Source organism: Apis mellifera, linkage group LG6 (assembly GCF_003254395.2).
Source record: "Apis mellifera strain DH4 linkage group LG6, Amel_HAv3.1, whole genome shotgun sequence".
Taxonomy (NCBI): Eukaryota; Metazoa; Arthropoda; class Insecta; order Hymenoptera; family Apidae; genus Apis; species Apis mellifera.
The window spans coordinates 10,715,623-10,741,074 of NC_037643.1; the positions used below are offsets into that span (position 1 = coordinate 10,715,623).

The 25,452-nt window shown below is 34.8% G+C and overlaps 1 protein-coding gene across 3 annotated transcripts in view; it reads left to right on the plus strand.

Annotated features, from left to right (window-relative positions):
• Positions 1-25,452, plus strand: part of LOC411158 (leucine-rich repeat-containing protein 24) — a 287,583-nt gene that overhangs the window by 154,833 nt on the left and 107,298 nt on the right. Inside the window, exon 3 of one of the 3 annotated variants that reach the window (XM_026441372.1) lies at positions 650-715. The exons of the other annotated variants lie outside the window; for them this stretch is intronic. The gene's annotated coding sequence lies outside the window, so the exon portion shown is untranslated. The remainder of the gene's footprint in view (positions 1-649; positions 716-25,452) is intronic. 3 annotated transcript variants of the gene reach the window in all.

Sequence of the window (25,452 nt, forward strand, 5' to 3'; positions counted from 1 at the left end):
ATAGTTACTTGCATTAATTATTTTTCAGCATTTCTTAAATTTTTAATCTTTAGTCTTATAATTCTTTTAAAAAGTTCTCAAGCTCTTTGATAATTACTTAACATTGGACGTTAGTTTGCTCGGATAATAGTTTGGATAATATATATAATTTGCATTTAATAATTCCTCCTGGTTTGAAGAATTGGAATTGAAGTTAGAGTTGAAATTAAATTTCGTTACAATATAACAGTTCTTGGAAATTGTAATCCATAAGTGATTTTACGATTGCAAGAAAAAAGAAATCAAAGTAACATTTTATTCAATTGATATCGTATTATTGTTGTCGCTAGAATAAAAGTAGCTTAAAATCGAGAAAATAACAAGATATATCTTCCCTTTATTTTTGTTAATTATCCGTGCTAAATTTCCTTGAGATTTCCATTTTTCATTAACTAGAATTCTCGCTTATTAAATCAATTAACAAAACCTTCTTCTTTCCTTCTTTTTGAAAACGAAGCTTCTTGAAGTCTTTATTCAATATTGTTTCATGAAAAATAATTTCCGTGTTCTTAATAGCATTCTACAAACTTATTATTTCCATGATTAAAATCTTAATAACAATAAAAATACACGATAATATTTATTTATTTATTTTTTTTCTCTGTTCCAGGTTGGTACAATATTCGTCGCACAAATTTAGAACACAATTTTCCACGTTGTAACATTTCACAATTAGGTAAGCAGAAGTTTCTTCGAATATATACAACAAATATACTTCTTCTATTCTTTTTTTTATCAGAATTTAATTTCGTTCAATTTCTCATAGATATTAAATCACGATTTCAAAATATTTCCAACCTGTGCACAATTCATCGTCGGAATATTCGTTTAAAAAAAAAAACGAGTCGATTAATCGCAGTAGTTAAAAAGGGAAACGTGATTCGATCCGGGGGCATCATTTTCAACCCTTGTGCTCGGTACAACTAGTTTTGTAAATTAGCCCGACAAAAGGTAACACGACAAGGATACACGCTCGCTTTCTCATCATTTCCCTTTTATTTTTTCACGCATGACGCGTCAATTCACGCGGCGATAAAAAATTTTCACGCGTAAAAAGTTGGAAGCCGCGCGTCCTACCCAATTAGGAGGGTTAACGACGCCTGCCTATAACCGGGGCAAACAAAAATATCATTTTAAACGTTCCCGATATTGTGCGCATCGGCGCGTTTTATTTAATTAAAATTCTACAAATCATCGCCCCAACCCCGTTCGCGCGCTCATCAACTCCCGTCTCTCCGCCCCCCCCCCTCTCTCATTACCAACCCTCTCTTTTTCCATCTCTTTGGATGCGTTAATTAAAACCGGCAGTAAGTTAATTGCGTGTTTTTTTTCCACGATCGTTTTGACGAGAGGCGGCTCACCGTCTCGAAAATTTTGAAGGCTCATCAAATTACACCCGTTAACGTTCCATCCGAATTTCACTTCATTTTTCATCTTCTTTTTTCCCTTTTTCTCTTTATCTATGTTTAAGATACCAGGGTTGGACCGAAAAAGAAAAAAGATTTCATCCTTGCTTCATTTTTTCGTAATTGCGCGTTCTTTGGAACGAAATGAATCGAGGTGAGAAACGCTTTCGCTGCGTGTGATTCTTAGGGTGGTTCTGATGTTGAGGGTTGTTTTATCATTCGTCCGTTTAAACCTCGATCGAGAGAGAATTTACATTGAAATTAAAAATGTCAGAAATATGAAATAGATATTTGTAACTTGATGTTGAAGAATGACTGATGTATGTATAATCCGTGAGGATGGAAGATAAAGTTTTCTTTATAACAGTTTAATATTTGAAGATATTTCAATTCTCGAAGGAAGCCGGGTTTCTTGACATTTGTCGCTATATTACGCGCAAGATGAGAGTTGTAGTTGGTCTTTTGACATTCCGGTGTCTAACCTGATCTGAATTTCCAAGGGAGATCTGAGATACAGAGCCCTTTCCTCATCTCGTTCTTATTATAACGTGATATCGTCACCATCTTTCTTTCTACACTTTGTCTTACTATTTGCAAATATCAAACTTTCAGATCGATCAATTCAGAAAGCTTGTTTATTATTCACGAGCGAAATTTTGATGCTTAAGTTCTTCAACAATAAGAAAATCGAATATATTTCTTCGTTCAATCCTTATCCTAAATTCACGAAAACCTCTTGAATATATAAAAATCCCACCATCGATCAATCTCGTTCAAACACATCGTTTCGAAAATAAAAAAAAGGAATTCATTCAGCACATCTCGAGCCGAAAGCATTCTCGTCCATCCCCTAATCGGCATCGAGCGAATATTGCCGGAGACGTTGACGTATTTCGTTATTGAATATTAATCCTCGTCGGCTTATCAAACTGCCTGCTCTCGCGAAATACGAACGGGCTCGTTAAATATCGACACAACCTCGACGCATTCGAAATCCTTTCTTCTATCGAAGAATAGGAAAAAAAGAAATAAAAAGATAGAGAATAAAAATATATCATCATTCGAGAAAAACACGTTATTATTTGGATCGTTCATTTTTTCAACTTCATATACCCCAACAAGATAAATTGTGACGAATGAATACCAGTCATTGATTTTTCCCCCCTTTTCCTATTTTCCGCCATTTTGCTGGCCGGTGAAATCGGTGGATTAATCGATAACCGACAAATATTTTCCTTTATTCGGGGCGAATCTGCCCAGTTTGCTCGATTTAATTGATTTTAGGGAAGAAAACGCGCCTCCTCTTCGCGTAGAATCTCGATTCTGTGACATTTTAACGCAGCCGGAATTATTCATGTCACGTAGCCCGCGTTTTATGCGGTATTGACGCCCTTTCCTTCGTTCCCTTTCCCCATCATCCATCTTCATTTTTCTTTCCCCGTGTCTCTTTTCATCTTGGCAGGGGAAGAAATCCGCCCACCACACGTTCTTCCCGCGAAAAAAAAAAAGGAAAAGAAAGACAATGGCCACGGTTTTATTCGTGTAATAGAAGTGTGGTGTGGAGTTTGTTCGAGAAACGAGATATTGGATTCTCTTCCGATTAATTTTATCGTTCCGAGAAAATTTGCGGGCGTTAACGATAATGGAGTTGCTTCCAAAGACGACCAAAGTTATTACGTTGCGATACTTCATCCCCTGTTTCAAGGGGAATTCGTTCTTTCGGTGATTGTCGAGGGATGATGTTTAGGTTTCGTTCTTCGTATGTTCTTTTTATGTTGGTATGGACAGAAGAAGATGGAAGAAGAATAATGGAAAGCTATATTTGAGATTTATACCTGGTTGATGATTTATAGATGCCAAAAATCTTAGGGTACTTTTTTCTTTTTTTTTGATTGTAAATTTTGATAGTATTTTTTGTGAATAATTTTCATTGATACGAAAATCGTGGTTATTTCCAATATATTTCTATTTTAACCTGAATAATAGATTCAAACGTCAATAATTATTCATCTATATCTTCTGGATAAAAACTTGAGAAGAAATATTAATATAATTCGCAGATGTTTGCAATATTTAAAGCTTCGTTATTTTATCACTTTTATTCCTTCAGTATCGTATTATTTGTTGAATTTGTTAAATTGAGTTGAACGCTGCTTAATTAATCGTTAATTGATTTCTGTATTTACAGAGAATTAAATTACAAAGCGCTATTCATCGTATAACATCTATCTAAAATATTCGAATAACATGCGTTTAACGTTTCGAACTACACGATTGAACAACTTGCTCAAATTTTACATCGGTCATTTTAAAATTGATTGTAGAAAACTATTCTTATTATCCACCTTAATACAATGAAACTTTATACATTGAAGATATTTTCATCACTTTCATCGAGAAATCGATCGAACACGTTTTAAAATTAAATTTAATTTCATTTAAATTCAAAAAATATTATCAAGATATATTATCGTATTCAAATCCCTACCAAGTTTATCAAGTATATCGGTCATTTTAAAATTGATCGTAGAAAACTATTCTTATTATCCACCTTAATACAATGAAACTACTTTATACATTGAAAATATCTTCATCACTTTCATCGAGAAACAATCGAACACGTTTTAAAATTAAATTTAATTTCATTTAAATTCAAAAAATATTATCAAGATGTATTATCGTATTCAAATCCCTACCAAGTTTATCAAGTACATCGGTCATTTTAAAATTGATCGTAGAAAACTATTCTTATTATCCATCTTAATGAAAGTACTTTATACATTGAAGATATTTTCATCACTTTCATCGAAAAACGATCGAACACGTTTTAAAATTAAATTTAATTTTATTTAAATTCAAAAAATATTAACCATCAAGATGTATTATCGTATTCAAATCCCTACCAAGTTTATCAAGTATATCGGTCATTTTAAAATTGATAGAAAACTATTCTTATTATCCACCTTAATACAACTATTTTATACATTGAAGATATTTTCATCATTTCATCAAGAAATCAATCGAACACGTTTTAAAATTAAATTTAATTTTATTTAAATTCAAAAAATATTAAAGATGTATTATCGTATTCAAATCCCTGCCAAGTTTAACAATTACGTTACCGATTACCATTGAAATTCTTTTCGTTCACCGAGATAAACTCAACGAAGCCCTTACACGACAATTGCCCGCGCGACTTCCTCCCAAGATGGCAAGTAGCTGCGCAACCGGGGAAAGTTTGGAAGAAAGCACGAGCAAATCTCGTGCGCGAAACTCGAAAATAACGCATCCTTCGTACTCGTCGACTAATTACGACAAAAAGGGGAATATATGTTACGTTACAGGGGATTATGAAACTTGTGCGTCGTACTTGCCTCCGTCAACTAATTGCGACATTCTAAGATATATAGATATCCACGCTTTCCACGAACGAACGAGTAAACCCATCGCCCAGGCTTTCAGGCCAAGTTTCCAACAAGCGTTTTGTACACGAGTGTACACGTAACGGGGGGAAGGGTGCACGAACAACAGGAAAATACAGAGACAGTCTCGGTCTCTTGCACCTAATTTAAATGCGAACACGCCTCAAAGTAATGCTTTCCCGCGCCGCCTCGATAACACCGCCCTTGTCATCGGTTGTAGTTGCTTGTTCGGCAGCTGTACGACGGCTTGGCGGAAACAAAGCTTGTCAAGGGCCTCGAAAAGTGGCTCGAGTAATTGGCAGCCATTTAATGGAAATTAAATAAATTCGAAATATCGTCACGAGTTGTCGTTCGACGATCCTTGGAACAATTGTTGTTTTATTTTCGTTCCAACCGAAGATTCGAGATTCTCTAACCGGTTGATTAGAGAGAGATTAAAAGTTTAAGAAACGTAAAAAAGCACCATCTATCGATATATATATCCTGCCGCTTCATTCATAAAAAATTTAAACGTTTCCAACGTTACGCTTTATACTAAAAAACGTAAAACGCATGGAACGGTGAGTAAAAAGCTGGCGAGAAACAAAATACGACTGTGTGAAAGAAATAAGAGCAAAAGAGGAAAGCGGGGCGTGCATGTTGTGCGGGTATATAAACGAAGAGGACTAAGACGAGGAATAAAAATTTATTCTCGGGGAAAGAAATTTACGAAAAAAATGGCAAAAACACCCTATTGAATTACAGAGTTGCCTTGCCATTCTGGATATTTTAAACACGCGAAAGAAAAATTATGCGAGAGAGAAATTAAACGTGATTAAAGCTATGGGATAAAAATTATTTTCGAAATAATTATAAAATAATATACCGAATTAATACCGAAATAATAATACCTTTTTATATTTCCTTCTATATTCTACACGATATTTTCATCTACGTTTGCGAAAATCAAAAAAGAGTAAATACAATTAAACGTAGGTCAATATAACAACTATTATCAAGAGAGAAATTTACGAAATAAATATAAAACGTGTAATATGAATAACGTATATACGCATTTTCCTAAACTTTTAATCATCCTTCGTGTTTCATACACGCCTCCACCCCCCTTTTGTATTTCTTTCATAACAAGGCAACTTGTACGAACCTACAACTACCCATAACGAACTGCACTTTTAATCGTAGTTTTTTTCACCATCCTAACCCACCCCTTACGTTACGAGTTACAAATGGTTTTCTAAGCATCGTCGGAGTGAAGTTACGCCCTTAAGTATAAAAATTCTCATTACTCATGCACCGTCGGAATAATCCTGTGGCAATGTTTAAGCCGCAGCCTCTGGAAAACGTAATTCTTCCCAATGTACACACGCGCACACGTGAATACGGCGCCGTCTGAAGAAGTTTTCCTGCTGGATATTTCCTTCCCTACGTGCGAAACGCGAGAAGAAAATAAAAGCGATGGAACGAGATGTAATTTTTTTTCTCCCCCCCTCCCCCGGATTTTTGAGAGGCCTCCAGTGAGGGAGATCTACGAAGATAGAAAGAAAGAAAGAAAGAAAGGGAGAGAGAGACGTGTACGAAAAAACCACCCTACGTTTTTTTCACTTGCCGAGAGGAATTCATTACGACGGTTCAACTACCACCACCATCACCATCTTGTCGCATTTTTTCCCTCCTATTATTTCTTCCCCTTCCTTCCTTTACACCATTTATTATTCCTCCACCTCTTTCCATGGTTTTTAATTCGATATTTGTATTCGAAGCGATACATTTGTCGCGCGAGAAACAGGCAGGGTAATTAATGTTCGCGAAACATAAAGCAGGGGGCCCGCTTAATTTCAGCTAATTTCATCTTTTTAGAAAAAAGGAAGAAGAGGAAAAAAGATGTTCTCGTTCCCATTTAATTCTCGCCCTAATGTCCCTGTTCCCGCCTTTAAAAACCAACGTTTTAATTAAACTTTATTCTATCCATCATCCGCCTCTTTAAACAAACCGGGCTTACTTTTTATTTCCCGTTGTTTCGGTGTTATTTCTCGCTCTTAATTTCGCACGCGATCCCTCCGTGTAATAATAAATTTTCAACTACTAACCGATTATCGATACGTTCTATATCATCCATGCGTTCTCTATGGAATTTAAGCATATCCGCTTAAGGGGAAGTCGAAAAATTTAAAACGCGCGGCGTTACTTCCGGCTAAATAACATTTACGAAGGTTCCCCAACTTTTTCGCAGTTCGATCGATAGGTCATGGAAATTTTACGATCGTTGTACCTTTTATTATCGCGACCACCGACCCCGTTTTACGAGGCCAAATCCAATTACCCACTGGCCGAACCGGTAGCAAGAGCCCCGTGTCCGACCCGATTAGCTCTCGCGTTTGCTTCTGTCGTTTACGAGATTATGTAAATCTGACCGCGATCCAGCGGTAACGCTGCGGTAAAAGAGCGATTGAATTGTTTTTGGAAAGTTTTCGCGTCCCTGCCGCATATGCTCCCCATGTTCCGCTAAATAGGAAACGTTTAGGATTATAGAAGTTGTTGGTTGATCGAGATGAAAACAAGTTTGACAAATTCTCTTTTTAACGAGCGATGTTAATGGGTAATTAAAATTAATTGGAATATTTATTAAAATTATTAATAAGAGTTTATCGTTCGTCTTTCTTTAATATAATATCACAATGAAATTTTCTTTTCATGGAAATTTTGTAATTTAATAAAGGAACTCTACAGAAAAGAGTTAATTGATCCGAATGTAAGACTTTCTCTCTAGATGCTGTTAACGTAAGAATTTTAAAAGAGGTATTAAATCCGAGAAATAAATCAATTTGAGTCAAAGGGGGATAAGTTGATTCGAAGTATCGAGGATTCGAAGTATCCGACCGTGATGACAAAGAAATTTGTTCCGAGAAATTAGTTCTGAAAAACGATTAAAGGAATCGAGGTCGTCAAAGGGTTTCAATTTTAAAGTTTGACTCGTTGCTCTCTTTCGCGGTATTGTATCAAAGTGGACGAGGAGACGATAATGAACCAATTATTATTAAAGTTTAAAGAAAAACAATATTTAATTTGTTTTAAAAAATGTGAATAAAAATCTGAAATAATTTAAAAAAATTGTAAGATCCTTTCTATAAGAATCGTCGAATTTTATCATAAAAGAAAAAGAAAGAAAATAAAAATAATATTTCAAGCACAAGATAAGATTAATTTTAATCAGTTGTATCGAGTATCGATGAAATTTGGATTCGAACGAAAATTCTTTTTGAAATTTATTCAACAACAGAGCCATCGAATTAATTTTTTTTTTTCCCTTTTTTTTATTTCCCCTTTTCGAGGCACGAAAGCGCATTACAAACTTCGATTATTTTGTCTGAATCTCCGGAGGAAACATTATAATCCCTCGTACAGGAACCAGATTTTTTAATACAACGTAATCAAATATTAAACTCGGCGGAAGAGCCAATTGGGATTTCCCTGCGGAAGATAAACCGTCGGATATGAGAAAAAATCGGTGTTTGCCCAATCGATTTTGCGCATCCCAGTTGTGTTATTAACAGCGTCGATCGTTCTTCGAAATTGAATCCCTATTTCAATGTAAAAAAACCGTTCGTTCCTTCCGATCGAACGCCACGTGTTCAATAGAAATTAAAGATACGGATACGGGGAAATATTCATTCCATGCGTTTTCCACCTATTGATCTTGCATTCAACCGTGCCCATTACCCACCGATGGAAAATATTCCACGAAATACTGTTTCTCCCTGCGGAGGATGCCGATTCCCTCCTAGCTTGAGCGCAAAATTCACCTTTCCACGGCAACCATGCTCGCAATTCTTTTGTATTTCTTCTTATGACCGGGAAATGGAATTGAATTTTTGGGGGTAAAAGCTTATTCTCGATCGTGAAATTTCTATCGTATCACGCTTTTCATTGGCACACCTTTTTCGAGAAAAATGCCGTTCTCTTTTTCCTTCGTTTGATTTAAAATTGTATTTCTGGATAATACCAATAAAAAGAGAATCGAATCGCTTGTAAATTTTAAGGATATTTTTAGTATTTCGATTATAATTTTGATACGTAATTTAATACTGAAAGCGTAACCCCATAGCGTAATTTAATCCACTATATTCTACGTCAAATTTTTTTCATTCAGAAATAATGTAGCGGGTATCATGAGGTAATTACTGTTCACCATAATTGCAGTTAAAAGCAAGTTAATGTCCAAAACCGACTATCAACCTGCTACACCGACCTAACAAATTACTTTACGGGTATTCGAGTGGTTAATGTGGTCAACCTGATCAGTTAATATCCACGAAACAATCCAACATTGTGGCAAAAATTCCAGAAAAAAGCTTTACATAATAATATAAAAATTATCTCAACAAAATTGTCTCTAAATTTATAGCAAAAATCGAATTGATAATTAATTTAAATTAATTAATAGGCACAATTCATCATCTATGAAGTATATCGCGCACGAAAAAAGTAAATTTTTTTAATAAAATCAATGGCAAAGAGTCGATAAAAGAAAATCAAAACGAATACGACAATGAAAATCAAAATATAACTAACGTCGCACGCTATTGTTTTAATCTTTCACATATGTCGATAGTACACAATGGAACGATGAAATATTTTTGCGTATGATGGTTGGGATTGAAATTCGAAATGGTTGTCGCTCGTTGTCATTCCACTACCTCTGACCACTCTGGTTTTCGAATCTTTAGGCTTTCAAGGTGGATGAACATAATTCGATTTCACAGTAGCCCGATTCGTTTGTTGGATTTATATCGTTAACGATAAACCGTTCGTGAAAATCGAAGTAGAATTAAAAAGATCTGATAACCATTTAAAAGGATTGATTGATAATCGTTCTGCTATTTTCAACATATATTAAATTCCTCTCTTGTTACCAATTTTATCTTCATTATATCAATATCATTTTCTCTGATACGTTCGATTAAAATTATTCGAGAAATATATAATTCCTTTAATTAAAATAAACGAGTTTACTTTCAACTCAGGATTTTTTTTTTTCAACTCAGATTACCAATTCGAATGTCCATCAGACTCGGAAATCTAAAATTTACTACGTAACATCCTTTCGTACTCCTTATACAAAATTCAAGATTATATTATTATTTCATCCTCGTTCACAGAATGAAGGGATAAAGGAACGCGGAAAAGGAAAAGTCCGGCATTGCTGAATGCTTTCTGAAATCACGACTCGAAAGATTAATATTCTCGTTTCATCGCCTCTCTCTGTCTGGAGAGGCATTCAAAGATATCCAGCTAAGATTTCTCTCGGACTTCGCTACTCAATTAGAACTCGAGTAACTAACAACGGGGAGTTCCCTCGAAACGTGCTAGATTTCGTTACCTCGAATAAATGAAAACAACGTGAAACTCAGACGGACACAGGGAATCGGGTGAAAAGCGGAATAAAGGGAAAAGTAGGACGAGAAAAGGACTGGATGATCTCTTCATTTGATACTGCAATATCGAGTAGCCGACAGCAATTTTATAAACGCTACTTTTTTATGCGGTCAAATAACGCCGACTCGACACAATTTAACCAATTCACTGGCCTTTCCCCGATGAGAACGAAAATATAACGTCCGGTTTCCGAGTTACTGTTCAATAAAACCCGAATACATGGAAAAAGGGAATGGAAGTAGATTGAAATATACAATTATACGGATGAATGGAATATTTTGATCGTATGGCTATTAAATTCGAAAGGAAATGATAGATCGAATGAATAGATTAATAATATCTTTGAATTAAAAGATATCAAATTTTTTTTAATCGATAGAAATTGATTTTATAGAATTGTAAGAATTATTATAACCTCAAAAATATTACGTATCGCAAAATAAAATGTCTAAATCAAAATCGATTTATTAGATTGTATAGGTTTATAAAAAAAAAATTCAATGTACGTACCCAATTAATTGTAATGAATCAGCACAATCATTATCTAATATAATCACCAAAACATAATGGTTGATAGTTTGTGAATGTTCCTAGACATGGAAATTAGTCTTCGTGGTTGGCTGCAATGAATGCCGCAGGGAACATTCGCTCGAAAATGTGAATAAACTAAAAAAAGAAACAATAACGATAATCAGAATACGCCAAAGAAAAAAAATGAAACGAGAAGAAATAATAAAAGAAAAAAGAAAAAGAAATAAATTGAACGAAGAGAAAAGATTATGATTCGTATTCAAAAGTTTTATTATTTGATGTTAAAGATTATTATATATATAGATTATTTATATATACATATATATATATTTATGTTAAAGATTCAACACATTTCAACCTCATTTAAACATGCATAAATAATTAACAAATTTTGTCTGCTTTTATATATTTATTGGCATTGACATTCGAATACGTTTCTACGTTCTATGGCGGTTAGACATATGCATATTTTCAACGTATAATATCTGCGACATGTTTGGGATTCAGAACGATTGAAATCAGAAGACGATAAATAGAAACAGAAAAATTATAGAGCGAAATCATAATAACAGTACGCATTGTGAAAAAAGCAAAGAATAACGGTCTTCGATAAGCATTTCTAAACATTGAGTGTGTGTATAGCGCAATGAAAAAAAAAAAAAACTAACCTGAATGTGCTCGAAGAGTGAGAAGATGGCTAAAACTGGTGCGAAACACAAAGAGCAGAAAAGAGCGTGCGAAATGAACCATGAAATTAACGAATGGCTCCGAATTCATATTCGTGACTCCCATTTTGCTGGCCAATTAATTATTTAAAACACTTGCACAGGTGAAAACAACACGACACTGTTGATACTCATATTCGCGCTTACAAGATGGACGACAGTCCTGTTTTCCACTTATTGTCGCTCGCGTCGACGCGTACATCTATGCGCAGTTGCTCTGCGCAGTTGCTCTGCGCATACAAATTCCCGCCAAGAGTCGTGCTATATTGCTGTGTAGAGTGTTTATTTTTGTTAATATTATTCCGAAATATTGTAATTATAAGTTATTATTATTGTTATTGTGATTAATCATCGATTGTTGTTAATCATAAATTAGAGATTTATAGTATAAAGTGAATTCTGAATCATCAATAAATATAACAGTATCGATATACAAGTGGTACTTCATATATCTTTTGTGATAAAATAAAAATCAATGAATATTATATAAAAAAATTGGTGAATGTATATTATAAACTTTTCTCGAATATTCTAAAAGTGTTCTTATAGTGGATAATTATATGAAAATGAATAGCATATTTTTGGTAATAAATTTTCCTTCAATAATTGTATTATATGTATATAGGTTATGTTGCATATATAGAATAATATGAATATTACAGGATATTTGACTGATACATGTGGGACATAGAAAATTAATTTTCCATGTTGCAGTACATGATACAAGATGTTAGAAGATTGCATACAAGGTATTTATAACAAGATATTGAATTTCATATAAAATATCTAATATTCGATACTGTATATATTGATAATTTCATATTTCTTATTGTTACTTTATATTCTCTGAATTTTTTTTACCAAGAATATATTTTACGATTTCATAATGAAATGATCTAATTCTTATATCGTTTTGAATCAATTTATTGCAATATATAGACTATATATAATTTCTTTCATCAAAGAGATACGTTTCACGATTTTAAACGATATTAGATTTTATATGGATCACAGAAATCTTAAGAATCTTATTCAACAATATCGCTGTCAATATTAAAGTGAAAAACGTCTCGTCGCTCTTTCTATGTCATATCGGGAAATTGAACTTTTAATAAGGAAGACGCGAAACGAGACATGGTCTTCATTGATAGCAATTAATTAATAAAATTATTCACTAGAATTTAATCAATTTCGTAAGCAGTATTATCAATCATTTGGCGATTTAATGTTATAAAATTGAACGAATCTTATAGAGAATCTTATAGATATGATATAAAGTACGAATCATAATCTTTTTTCTTGAAAATATAGCTTCAACAATGATTTTATAGTATTCAATCTTCTTATATTCAATCTCTTTAATTTTCAAATTTATTACATTTTCTATTTCAATTATCATAAAAGTATAATATTTTTTTGACATAGAATCTTTATTTGAAAAATAAGTAATCCCCAAAAAAAAAAAAAAAGAAAATTTTGAAATATAATATCAAAGAGAATGTAATGTGAACTAAACCAAAAATAATAAATATCCCGTTATACATGTATGTTATTTATGCTTATTCGAATCTCTAACGATCGCGATTGGCCGATGAATGAGGGAAAGATTTTGCAAATCGACGACAATCGTAGTTCAGGGATCCCACTGCTGGTTACCAGTTGTAAAACAATAAACGGAGCGAGCAATTTCGTCCGTATGGACGTTCTGTTTTCCACGATTCAAAGCTAACGAGCGACGGATGCGAATCGACGCACTGGTATTTCAGATATTCAGTCGTACTGCAATCGACATTGTCAACGTCACGATAATATCCGATAAATAGGACGTGTTCGGTCAGTTCTGTTCTCGATTAAATTATCGATGGATAAATTATTATTTTAAAAAAAATCTAATGTCTAATATCGAGTAGATTATTATTGAGAATAATTTTTAAATGATATATCGTACGTAGTAAACATTTCTTTTATTTCAATCAAAATATATTTTAATGGAACATAACTGATGATTATTTTAGCTCAAATCGATATCGTACAATCAATCTATACAGTTTCTTCTCTAATTTTGAAAGAATTATCTTTTTAAAGAACACGTTCTCTAGTTTTATTTTAGCGAATGAAATAAATTTCCTTTATTTTTTGCGAATCATACTTTATCTTTCGTTTGTCCAATAATTCTAACATTTTTTAAAAGTTTAATCTTTAATTTTAATTCATAATGAAATAGAAATCTAAAGAAGATTTATTTATAAAAGCTACGTATAATTAATATTCATCTATTGAAATTAAGTAAAATTCAACGCCTTTAGAAATTTGATTTCTATTTTTCCTTTAGTTTTTCATTGTGTTCGCTTTTAGCTAGATGTTTCATAAACGAGACGCATTCAGAATCCATGAATCGGTTCTCTCTCTGAATGTTTCGCGAATGCGCACGAGCCAAGATGAAAACGCTAAATTAAAAGTAAGATTGATCGTGCGTTCGTTGCGTATGTCCGTCAGTTTTGCCGGCCGTTTTTCCAATCGAGCGATGAGGCCGATATTGCCTAAACACGGCCGTCCGTTTCCATCAGACCACGTGCTTTTCGATTGAAACTGCGCCGATGAATTGATTCCACCCGCTAAAAGCACTCAATTTGCACAGGATAGAAAACAGGATCGCGTGTCCGCCTATCATAATTACGCATAACCACGTTAATGGGATGAGTGGATTTCATCCAACTTGGAAATTAAGGGAATTTTAATTTGAGAAATTGAACGTGAACAATGATTTTTCTTGATTATTTAAAGCTAGTAGAAAATATCAAATTTATCATATTTTATTATATTACGTGTTCAATTTAAATAGAAATAAAATTTTAATAATTATTTCTCTCTGATAAATAATAAGTCTCTGAGATGAGATAAAATTTTGATGGTATCGGTGTGTTTCTGTATACAGAATAAACTACGGAAGAAAATTATTTTCGTTCGAAATTCCCATTCCAAATAAAATTATTTTAAAAGATTACTGGATATATTATAATTTCATTTTTCCATTTATATTATCTGTAGTAATATTTATTTGGTACATCGAAATTAGTCGTTATTTTTCTACGCAGAATAAGTTTCATCATTTTGATATAATTCTATAAAAATATCCATTCGTAGAATTTTCTTAAAAATTTTACCGTTTAATTTCCGAAATAACATCCAAAATATGTCAAATATAAAAATCGTGCAATTTATTCATATTTCTCACTCGAGTTTTTCCGATAAAATTCAATCTTCTGTCTATATTTCCATCGCTTCGTCATGCAGTTGAAATCCTCTTCTATCTTTCTTATCCTCTCCTATTTACCTGAACGCTTCGCTGCAATGCAATGTTGCTTTGACTTTGAACCAAACCTTTTCCTTCCAATTTGTTTCATTCATCTTTTCAATGGTAGACCAACAAAATACCGGCGAACTATGAAATTCGAAAAGCAAATCTTTTAAGATTTATACCAAATGTGCGATATCACGAAACGCTTCGTATATATCGTCGCGATCGATTCAACTTTTCAAGATGAAAAAGAAAAAAAATAAAAATTAAAACATAAGAAAATATAATTCTATTCGTGAATCTTTAAAATTATATCCCAACAGAACCTTGATCAACATTCCAAAAGATTAACAATGCGTGCATCTGCTACCTCGTATCGATAAATTTAAACCTTAGAGACGCTTAATTCACAGTTTCTATGCAAATTCTCGACTATGAAACAAAAGTTTTTAAACTCGACGAAACACATTGCAAACAACAGCGAAAATTAATCTTCCATTTCCTCTTGCAATTGATAAAATTCCAAATCCAATGAAGAAATAAAAGTAATTCGATTTTTCGTCTGCAAAATTTTGTTTTATCACAAAGGATGCTTTGCCTTTTGGATTAGATTCGGAAATAGATTGTTCCAAGCAGTTCTCAAAGTGAACACGAAAATACTCTCGTTGAATTTATTATCGAACACGTTCGATTGCCTTTGTGATAGGTAGTTACAGAAGGTCACCGGTTGCAGAAGGAAGGGGCAAGAAGTATTCCTCTTCTCGGAACCGTTCAACTGCAGAGCGAAATTCAGTTTTCAGCTCTCCAAAGGCTCCTCCTCCTCCTCCTCCCCAACGTTTTCCTTTGTTTTCGTATAAATCGGTGTGTCGAAAAGTGTTCCATAGCGACGTCGGTAACAAATAGGACGAAGGCAGATGCATAAAGGTACACAAACGGTAAACGCATCTCGCGCGCGGAACACAATTTCGAATTGTTTGGAAAAAGGATGGACGGAAATAGAGCGACGTAAAACATCAGGGATGCCCGTTCCATATCGAACACGATTTCCATTTTAACCGACTACGAATTTCGTCTGGATAATAATTCTATGCGCCGTATAATCTTCCCGCGAGAAAGATTTTTGATTTCAGATCGGAAATACACATATTTTGTTATCACATTTATGTTTGTATTAGTATTGGAGCTGGTAAATTCGTTCCAATTCGCGCAATCGTAGTTATTTCGCTCTGCGTTATTTTTCGAGTTAAAATATGGAATAATAATCGAAACTTTTGATCGTAGATGGTAATCGTTTATCAATGAGTCGATATGAATTTTCGAGTATTTTAAAGAAATGATCTTTTATATATTAAAATTTATGTTGTTAAAAATCAAATTTTCTTTTTTTCCAAATCATCCTTTCTTCTCCTCTATTTTTGTGTTTATCGTATATGATGGTAAGAAAAGAACGATCGCAAACATATACGCGGTTATACACGTTACACGAACATTAATAAATCATATCTCCCCTTTTGTAATCCCTTTCGAGCCGTATCATATTCTATCCAATTCTTGGTGGCTGTCAATAAAACGATAGACACGATTGGCAGAATGAAAAATTCGGAAAAAACTTTTTAGACACGCGAGTTTACGATTCCGCGAGCTCTTTCATATGTTGATAAGAGATCATCAATAACCTTCTTTGACGTTTCACTCAACTTCTGAGATGACGATTCCGTTTCTTCAAAGAGGGAGAGGATATACAAACGATAGCTTTGACGAGTAACGTGGTTATCGAGTAGGAACGAGCAGGCAAGGTTTAAAGTAACCCCTCTGCTGAATAATATATCCGATTTTCGTGCGCTCCATCGTCAAAATATTTCACCGTGTTTGCCCACTTCTCCTCTCCCCCGTGTAATCACGCGTGAAAGGCTTTAGGAAACTTTTAACGCTTCCCCGTTTTCGAACGGTTTCCTTTTCGCCCATTCGATGCTCCGTAGTCGTGTGTAAGTACATTAATATTAATGCCACGAGGGGGGAGGACGGCTTGCTTGGATTGCTCATTCACTGGAATAAATCTGCTCCCTTAAAAAACTGGCGGTTGAAGAGAATAAAAACTTTTGCGCTCATCGAAATTTCTGAATCCTCTCGCGATCTCTTTATGCGAGATTTCTGTTACCAAGATTTTTACGTTTCGCGTATTCCATTGTTCTGAATATTCGATGAACGAGTATTCCTAAGATAATTTATTACATGTAGCACAACAATTAGAATTGCAACGAGTAGGATATTTTTTTTCAATGATCGTTTTCCTTTTTGCTACGTCAATTAAAACCTCGTCGTATCCCGTTAAAATTCCATAATGCAAGTGTTAGGCAATTTTATCTTATACGACAACGAAATAAGATAGCGGAGGAAGCTTTACAAGTTCCGGTGCTTAGCTTATGCGCCGAGGGATTAAGAGCTTGGAGTCAAACAAGAGACCGTGCGTTGAAAGGAACTTAGGAGTTTAGGATTACAAAGTTCACAACGAATTGAATAATTGATGACTAATCATAAGATCGTCGATTAATCGAACAGTAATTATGAGAACGGTATAAATAAATCCAAATGGCCCCTTTCTAAAATTTTCAATTAAATAAAAACCATAAAAATAAACGCTTCGATTATGATACATTCTATCACGATCTAAATCGAAACAAATTTTAACTATTAAAGTAAAGATAACAGTGTTTAGACTTCTTCAAATTTCACAAATTCTGAAACACGATTTGGCTAAATCCAAGGAGGAACGATCGGATCTCCTCGACTATGAGAACTCGAATTGCAACGATTATTCCTGACAGGCTTTTGTCGTCTTTCGAGGATGGATATCCGCAGGTTTACGTCGGATGACACGCGACCTCATATACGCGCCGAGGAATGCGACGTTGAATAGGCAGAATTAATGGGAACGACGGACTCCGGTGATAATAACCGAGGAGAGGATTGTTGCTCTCTTGATGAGTGGCCATTGTCGCTCGTCTTTGCAGAAGAATCGCCTCGTTTCTGCTCAAAAATCCCGTTGATCCCGACGTGGAATTATCGAGGGTGGCACACGTGGACACGTGGAGGAAATTGGCGCGCTAATTGGAGAGAAGGGAGGGTTACCTCTGAAATTGGTCGAAAAATTTTCGAACGGAAACCCGTGCTTCGAAGTTTCGTTGATAAGTTCGGGAAAATCCTTTAAGCGAACGAGGCACGTTGCGTGCCAGCTGGAAGATTCTGGTTTCCTGGCTTTCGCAAGCGGGATTTTCTTGTGTGAAGTTTTCGGAAGTAGGATTTACTCGTACAGTTGGATACTATACACGGGCTTTCGCGTTACTTTTGGTCTAGGAGCTCCATCCATTGGATGAGAATGATCCAGTGGCCAGATGATGGAGATATAGGGACTTTTTATTACGTTAAACTCGGGAATAAGAATTTGTTGTTAGTGTTTCGTTGTGTAAAAAGATAGATTTCTTTTTTTTTTTTTTGGAATGAAAGTCAAGATCATTTCGTCTCTTTAAATTTTAATTGGATTTCATAAATTGTTGTTCGTGCAGAGAAAGATTATTATATCTGTATTTTGTGAGTTGTTTTTTTAAATTCTTTTTGGAATATGGGTCTTGGCAAGTTTTTTTAGGATTTCTTTTCTTTTAGATTTTGTAATTTGATATAACCGAGTTAATGAAATATTTTGATGCGGGAAACATTTTAATTTCCACGAATAGAAAAATTCATTTTTAATTCATTAATTCATTTCTCTCCACCTCGTTCACGATTAAGTAGTTTTTAAAATTAATTTGAATAATTCAGTGGAATGAAATTTTTGATAAGGATTGAAGAGTTGGAGAATTTCCAATCTCCAGAAATAAAATTTTTTCCACGTCATTCACAATTAGAGAATTCTAGAGAATTCCGTCGTTTAAATAAAATAATTAAATTTAATTCTAACAAGAGAATTTTTGATAAGAAGAAGAGGAGAATTGATAATTTTCGGAAATAAAATTTTTCCTTAATTCCCTCTCTCGTTATTCACGATTATTAGTAAATTTCCAGAAACTGTACTTAAAGTTTATATATACGTGAATCGAGAACAATTTTATCTTGGATCTCACCCAACTCTTTCAACATCTTGAGTGATTTATCGAGAAGGAAAACTGCTAATTAAACGATTCGATTCCTTCTGGGACGATTCTCAAACGATTGCCAAGTTTCTCGAACCCTTCTCGAATCGTATCGATTGTCTTTCAATAGAATTGCATGCTTTTTCATGCGTGCAATATTATTGAAAAATTTCTATTTTCTTTTTTTCGTCTCTTTCAGAAATCCACGCGAAACTAACGAGAGAAAAATTTTACGAGGGTATGCGAAACGAGAAGAATTTTGAGGCAATTTGCGCATATATTTATTTAAAAAAACTTTTGTCGCATTAATAGAAAAGCAATTATACTACGTAAACGGCCGTAAACATAATTCATCTTTGTTTTGTTAGATCTCATCGACTTTTTAACGACGTCTCATAAAAAAAAAGGATATGAAATGAAATTTAAATTTTTTTTGCGTATTAGGCAAAGATGATAAAACTTTTGAACAAAAACTTATTTACCTCTAAATGTTACGTAAATCGGTAAATACTTGTAGTACTTTTCCACGTGAATCTTGAATATTTTTTGTTCGCAGATTCAAGTTTTCGCATAAATATTTATGAGTATCCCCAGTTTAACTACGATTTATCAAATGAATTAAATAAGCAGTTAATATTATTGAATATAAATGCATTGCCGCCCGTGTGAAATACGTTATCGTTAAGAGATTAATTATTTGTACAGAGTAATAATTCGTCGAAATAATAACTAATTCAGTATTGAATTATTATTTTTATAATAGTATTATATATATATATATTATACATTATAAGGATTATGTAACATTTAATTAATAACGTTATATTAATTTCAATGGTTTCAACAAACATCTCGAAAAGGAAATTATTTCACTCAAATAAAATCCGTAAAACCAAGATAAATATAACACTTTTCACGATTTATTAAGTAAATCGTCTTGCTCCTACTTCGGAACAAACTATGGTAAACAGTTTTTAACTAACTGAAAAACTCCAAAGTATCTTATCACTTTTTGTAATCTACTTTTCCTCGAAACCCTAATATAAAAATTAAACAAAGATAATATTAAGTAACAACATTAAAAGGAAAATAGAATAATACTGGAGAAATAAATTTCCAAGTTAAAAGTTTCAATACATAATAATTGCAAATTTGTACGCGAGTAAGAATTTAAAAGAAGAACGAACAGTGAGCCAAATACCATAACAAAAGGAAGTATTCGAATCTGGAAACGCAATAAATATAATACCCGTTCGTTAAATCCACTCTTTCTCCGTGTTCCGGGGTTCTTCAACTCCGAAACCACCGTTTCCCAATTCGTCGAAAATCGAGTCGATAATGCGTAATAAGGTTAATGGCTCGATTCAGATCACTCCTTTCTTTTCCCTTCCGTCCCACGAAATTGGACGTCGGAAATCGGGTTTAAGAGGCGTGGCGTCAATCGCGTGACATGTCGCTTTAATTATCGAACATCGTGGGGAGAAGGTTAAGAAATTAGACGTTTAAGAGAAACGCGGGCCATAGCTTAATTGTGTCTCCCGTCAAGCCGCCGAATCGGCTGATCCCTCGAACCGTTGATTGAATTGCACCGTTGTCAGCTTCCGGATCTCGATAATTCTTTGTCTCTTTTCTGTCGTCTATAATCGTTCGATACCGGCAATATTCTCGACGAGGCGAGGACCAAACTTTAATCCCCGCCCGTTAAAATTATCGATCGGGAGGAAGGAACTCGTTGGATGGAGAGATCGGTGTGGGATAGTATAGATTCCAGATGGCGTGGCGGAGATAAACGCGTTTAAGGCGAAAAGACGGGGGACGAGCAGCGACCGGTAGGGTTAACAAATCGGTGTACATCGGCCTATCGGAAAGCCGTTCAATGTAGGGGAATATATTGAGGCAGGGGGAGGGGGGAAGGACCGTCTGATCAATATGGAGACGATATTACATTTGTAACCGGTTCATGATATTGCTCGGCATGTTACGCTTGCCTTCGAAAGCGGTAGATCGTTGATCTTGAATTCGAGGTGATTCGAGGGTAGATTTGAATATTTTTTTTTTCGGTGGAACGATAAGGGAGAGGGGACGTAGTTTTCGGCCAATGGCTGTGATTTAAAGAGAAGAAGGGATTCGAGATCGTAAATAATGATGACGGTTTAGAAAAGTGTATTGTATCTTTGCAAATGTATCGAGTCGATTTTTATGGATAAAAAGAAATCTAAATCTAAGTGGTTTCGATAGATGGTTTGTCTTTTTTAAGATGTTGTTTTCTGGACACTTTTATGGAAAACGGATATATTCGTTCGTAATCAGACTAAAAGCTTTGGCTGTTCGAGGATGTTAGGCTTCTCGAAAGGTATCTCGTTAGGTATCTTCAGCTATCCGATTTCTCCGTTATTTTTGGGTTATATTTTTGAATAATAAGATTTTATCTATTAAATCTATTTCAATGAATTTTAAAAGTAGATACTCTCTTCTTGGATTTATCCAAATTATCTACGTTACATATACTTCGAAATCATAAATCAGAGAGAAGGGAGCGACTTGTGCTAAGTTCTTATGACAATATTACACACGTTCACGGCTCTACAAACATTCCCAACTAATACGAACTTAGAAGAGCAAACAAATGAGACAAATAGATAGAGATAAGAAGACGAACTTTTATCCATATTTATGACGCTCGTGAAACGAAAGAGGGAAATTCGGAGTTGGGGAAACGGTATACGTCACGCAGAAAAGTATCCGCGAAAAGTTAGTCCTTTGGACTGCTGTGGTGATCAGGATATCATAAATAACCGTACAGGGGGCGCGAGGGGATCTCGATAGCGTCGTCAATGTCTTTCGAACGAGTTCCCGTTGTTTGTTTCCTCGGAAAAGAAACTATGGGAACGTAAACTTTCTTCAAAGAGAGTCTAATGTCCCGGGGAAAGTGGGGAGGATCAACTACTTCCAAGCATTGATCTCTTTGCGAATGCGGAGTCGAGCGCTGAGTCAAACTCGTTCTTTCTTCTGAATGAATCTTTTTTTTTTTCTTTGCGCGAGATTTACAGAAATTCTTGTGCAAAAGTTCTAAAAAAAAAAAAAAAATGAAACATCAATTTTCGATATAAGAAATGGAAATAACATCGAACAAAATCTTTTTGTATCGATTATAGCCTTCCAAAGATGTTGAAAGTTCAATCAACGAGATTTCTAGGTTTTATAGGTGAAGAGGCTATTATACAAGGAAATTTAAGAAATTATATAAAAATAAATGTGGTTTGACGTGTAATTTTGTAAATATTGAAAAATATCGAGGAATCAGTCACATCAGAAAGTGATCGAATTATCATAACAACCGAGGAAATTGTTTTTAGATGAATGTTACGTTTGCCGCGGGGGCAAACAGGAAATCTAGAATCGATCGAAACCGCAGGTGCAAAACTAGACGCATGATAACACGCGTGTACGTTCTTGAAACAACAGATACCAACGCCTGATGGCCGGTTGTTCGAGTTTTTCGATGGAACCGCAACCGTGTTGTCGCAGCATTGCGCAATAAAATCAATAAACGACGATTTGACAGCCGGCGGACTTTCTGCAGACCGGAATCGAGCTTTGATTTATTTGTTTATCCCAACGACAGACGGAACAAACGCTTTGGCACAATATCGCGTTGATATATTACAGTGTGATACCCTGTGGTATTTCGCCGTTTCACCTACACACGAATATCATTTCAATTATACTTTGCTCGAACGATGCGCCATAACGAAACCTGACGTTTTTATATATATAAAGTTAATCAAAACGAGCGATTTCTTTCCACGAATTGTGTTTATTTCCGAAAAATATAATGCCACGCGATACTATTGTGTCCGGGAGCATATTGTTTCGGGGATATCGTTGATTTTTCGTCCTAACTCCCGTAAATTAAATAATTTACTTAAATTACTAGTTGATTTTTTAATTATCTCGATTGTTAATTATCGTATACAATTAACTTTGGATATTAAATACATATTATGAATTATTACTGAATTAAATTTAAAAAGTTAATCTCGTATAAAAGCTTCTTCTATCTTGAACATTTTTAATGATTAATTTGAATCGTAAAATTATTATTATTATATTATTATGATGCTTACGTTTAATTCGTTTAAATTTTTTTCGTAGATAATGCGAATTCTTTAGTATCTTTTGGATTTTAATGAAAAATTAATTCAAAATTTCAAAAATCTTGCGTCATATAATTTCTTATCAATTAGTTCAATCAGGGAATTAATAAATTTCACTTATAATCGACAAATATTAAATTACATATAAAAGTATGAATTTTTAGAGCCTCTTACTCTTTCATTTACAAAATCGTTTCGAGACACCCTGTATATCGGTCCAAATAGGCGAGTTAGAGTCCATAATAAATACATATGCGCGAAAAGCAAACGCGCATATTTCACTCGATTTCATGATTTTGCAATTTCACGCCCGAGGAAAAAGAATCACCGGGTTATCCGTCAAAACGGTCGGTTTTCGATTTTTTTTTTCTTTTTTTTTTCCTTCGCTTTCTTCTTTTTTTTTCCTCCCCTATGCACACTGGTTATCCATCCGGTAAAATATCATGGCGCGAAGTACGTAACTCGCCGGTTTATATTGCGGCCGAGGTGTAACGGTACGCTCGGAAGTCGCATCGCATTTGTTATCTGTACGGACGAGATCCTTCGCGATTCGCGTAACACCAAACCGTTTGCTCCGGTTTCTCGAAAAAAGGGAAAAAAAAAAAAAAAAAAAAAACAGCGATCCATCAACCGTAGAAACTTCCCGTGAAAACCGACAAAATCAAGGATAAACAGAGAAACTCGAAATCTAAACCCAACTGCGTTCACGGTTAATTAACAGGGGGCAAAGTTGAGTTGATATAATATAATATTCAGGAGGATTAAACGAGGGTGAAAAAGATAATTTATGAAAAAAAATCGTTTCTGTTTGAGGTCGATTAAATTTTTATATGAAAAAGGAAAAAAAAGTAACGCTGAAATTTCTTTTCATTTTGTTGCAATTTCGCGATGACAATATTTCGAATTATTTTTGATATTGATCGGAATTATTCTGTTCTATCAGAGCGATAAACGTGTTGTATACACGCGCATCTCCTGACTCGGACGGAAGTCATATTCGAGATCGTGTAAGGATCGCTCGCTCGTTTACCGATCCCAGTTAATTACATTTAACATCGGCATCCGGCAAACGCAACCTCCTGACGGAACGTGAATTAACTAATCGACCCAATCGTTTGCGCGATATTCTCTGAATTCTCTAATTTCGTATCTATGATTATATCGTATGACGATACGTTGAATAAATCGAGCTTCCAGGATCGAGTTTCCAGATCCTGAAAATTTTCCTCCAAGATTTCCCTTAAAGAGACGATATTATTATTCTTGTATATGATTATTATTATTATTGTTTTACGCTCGATAATTTTATTCTACCCTATATTATATAATTATATCCGAGTTATGCAAACCGAAATAAATGTTTGCTCGATTAACAACAATATCAAATTTTGCGTATCGTTAATATCGATATAATCAAGCGACAAATTGACCGCCAAATTTCCCCGCCCAATAATTTTCTCACTTCCTATATTCGCGCGTTGACTTCCCGATTTTCGCTAATAATTTTATCCGACCTATGATATATCAAAGTCGATACGCGGCTGCATTAAACGGACGGTTTAAAACCGAATCAATTTCCCATGATCCATTTGAAGGAGTATTTACAGCGCCCGTTCTAATAAATATCACCGGGGCCGACAATTACGCGTATTCCATTAGCGAGAACCATAAATTCTTCAGATTAAACCCCCTCCATAAATCGAGCTCCTCCAAGCGGATCTCTTTTGTTCCATCTAATTGCTTCACACATTCGCACCGATTCGCGAGAGTCTTTCTCTCTCTCAAATTCGATAGATGGGTGAACGAGCCAGACCCGCCGCCACCATCATCCCTCCCCCCTCTCTCCTCTCTCCTGCCGCACGAAGCTTTCCCTCGTACGAACACTCGTGAGAGGACGAATAAGATATTTACATCGGCACATTCTACTACTCGCGTTCACAGCTCTGTCCGTGCGGTTATCTGGCTGTGGTTGGCCTTCTTGAAAGCTGGATAACTACCGACCAGTTCGAAACTAAACGACCAAGTTTCCGGGACACTGGTGATCCCCTGGCCAACCAACTCTCATTTCCTAGCGCGACAAAGTAATCTTCCTCGGAGGGGGGAAGTGGAATTAAAGGGAAGTTATAATTAAACACGTATTCGAGAGAGGAGGATGCATAGAGGGAGGGATATAATAATCGGTTTCGCTCTTTCAAACAAGAGAACCTCTTCTTCACGAGAGGGGCTCCTCTCGTCGAAGATCATCAGCTTTTGTGCGATTCAATGTTTTTCCGGGACCCGTTTGTCGCCACTCAACTTCTCCTTCCTTAGACTT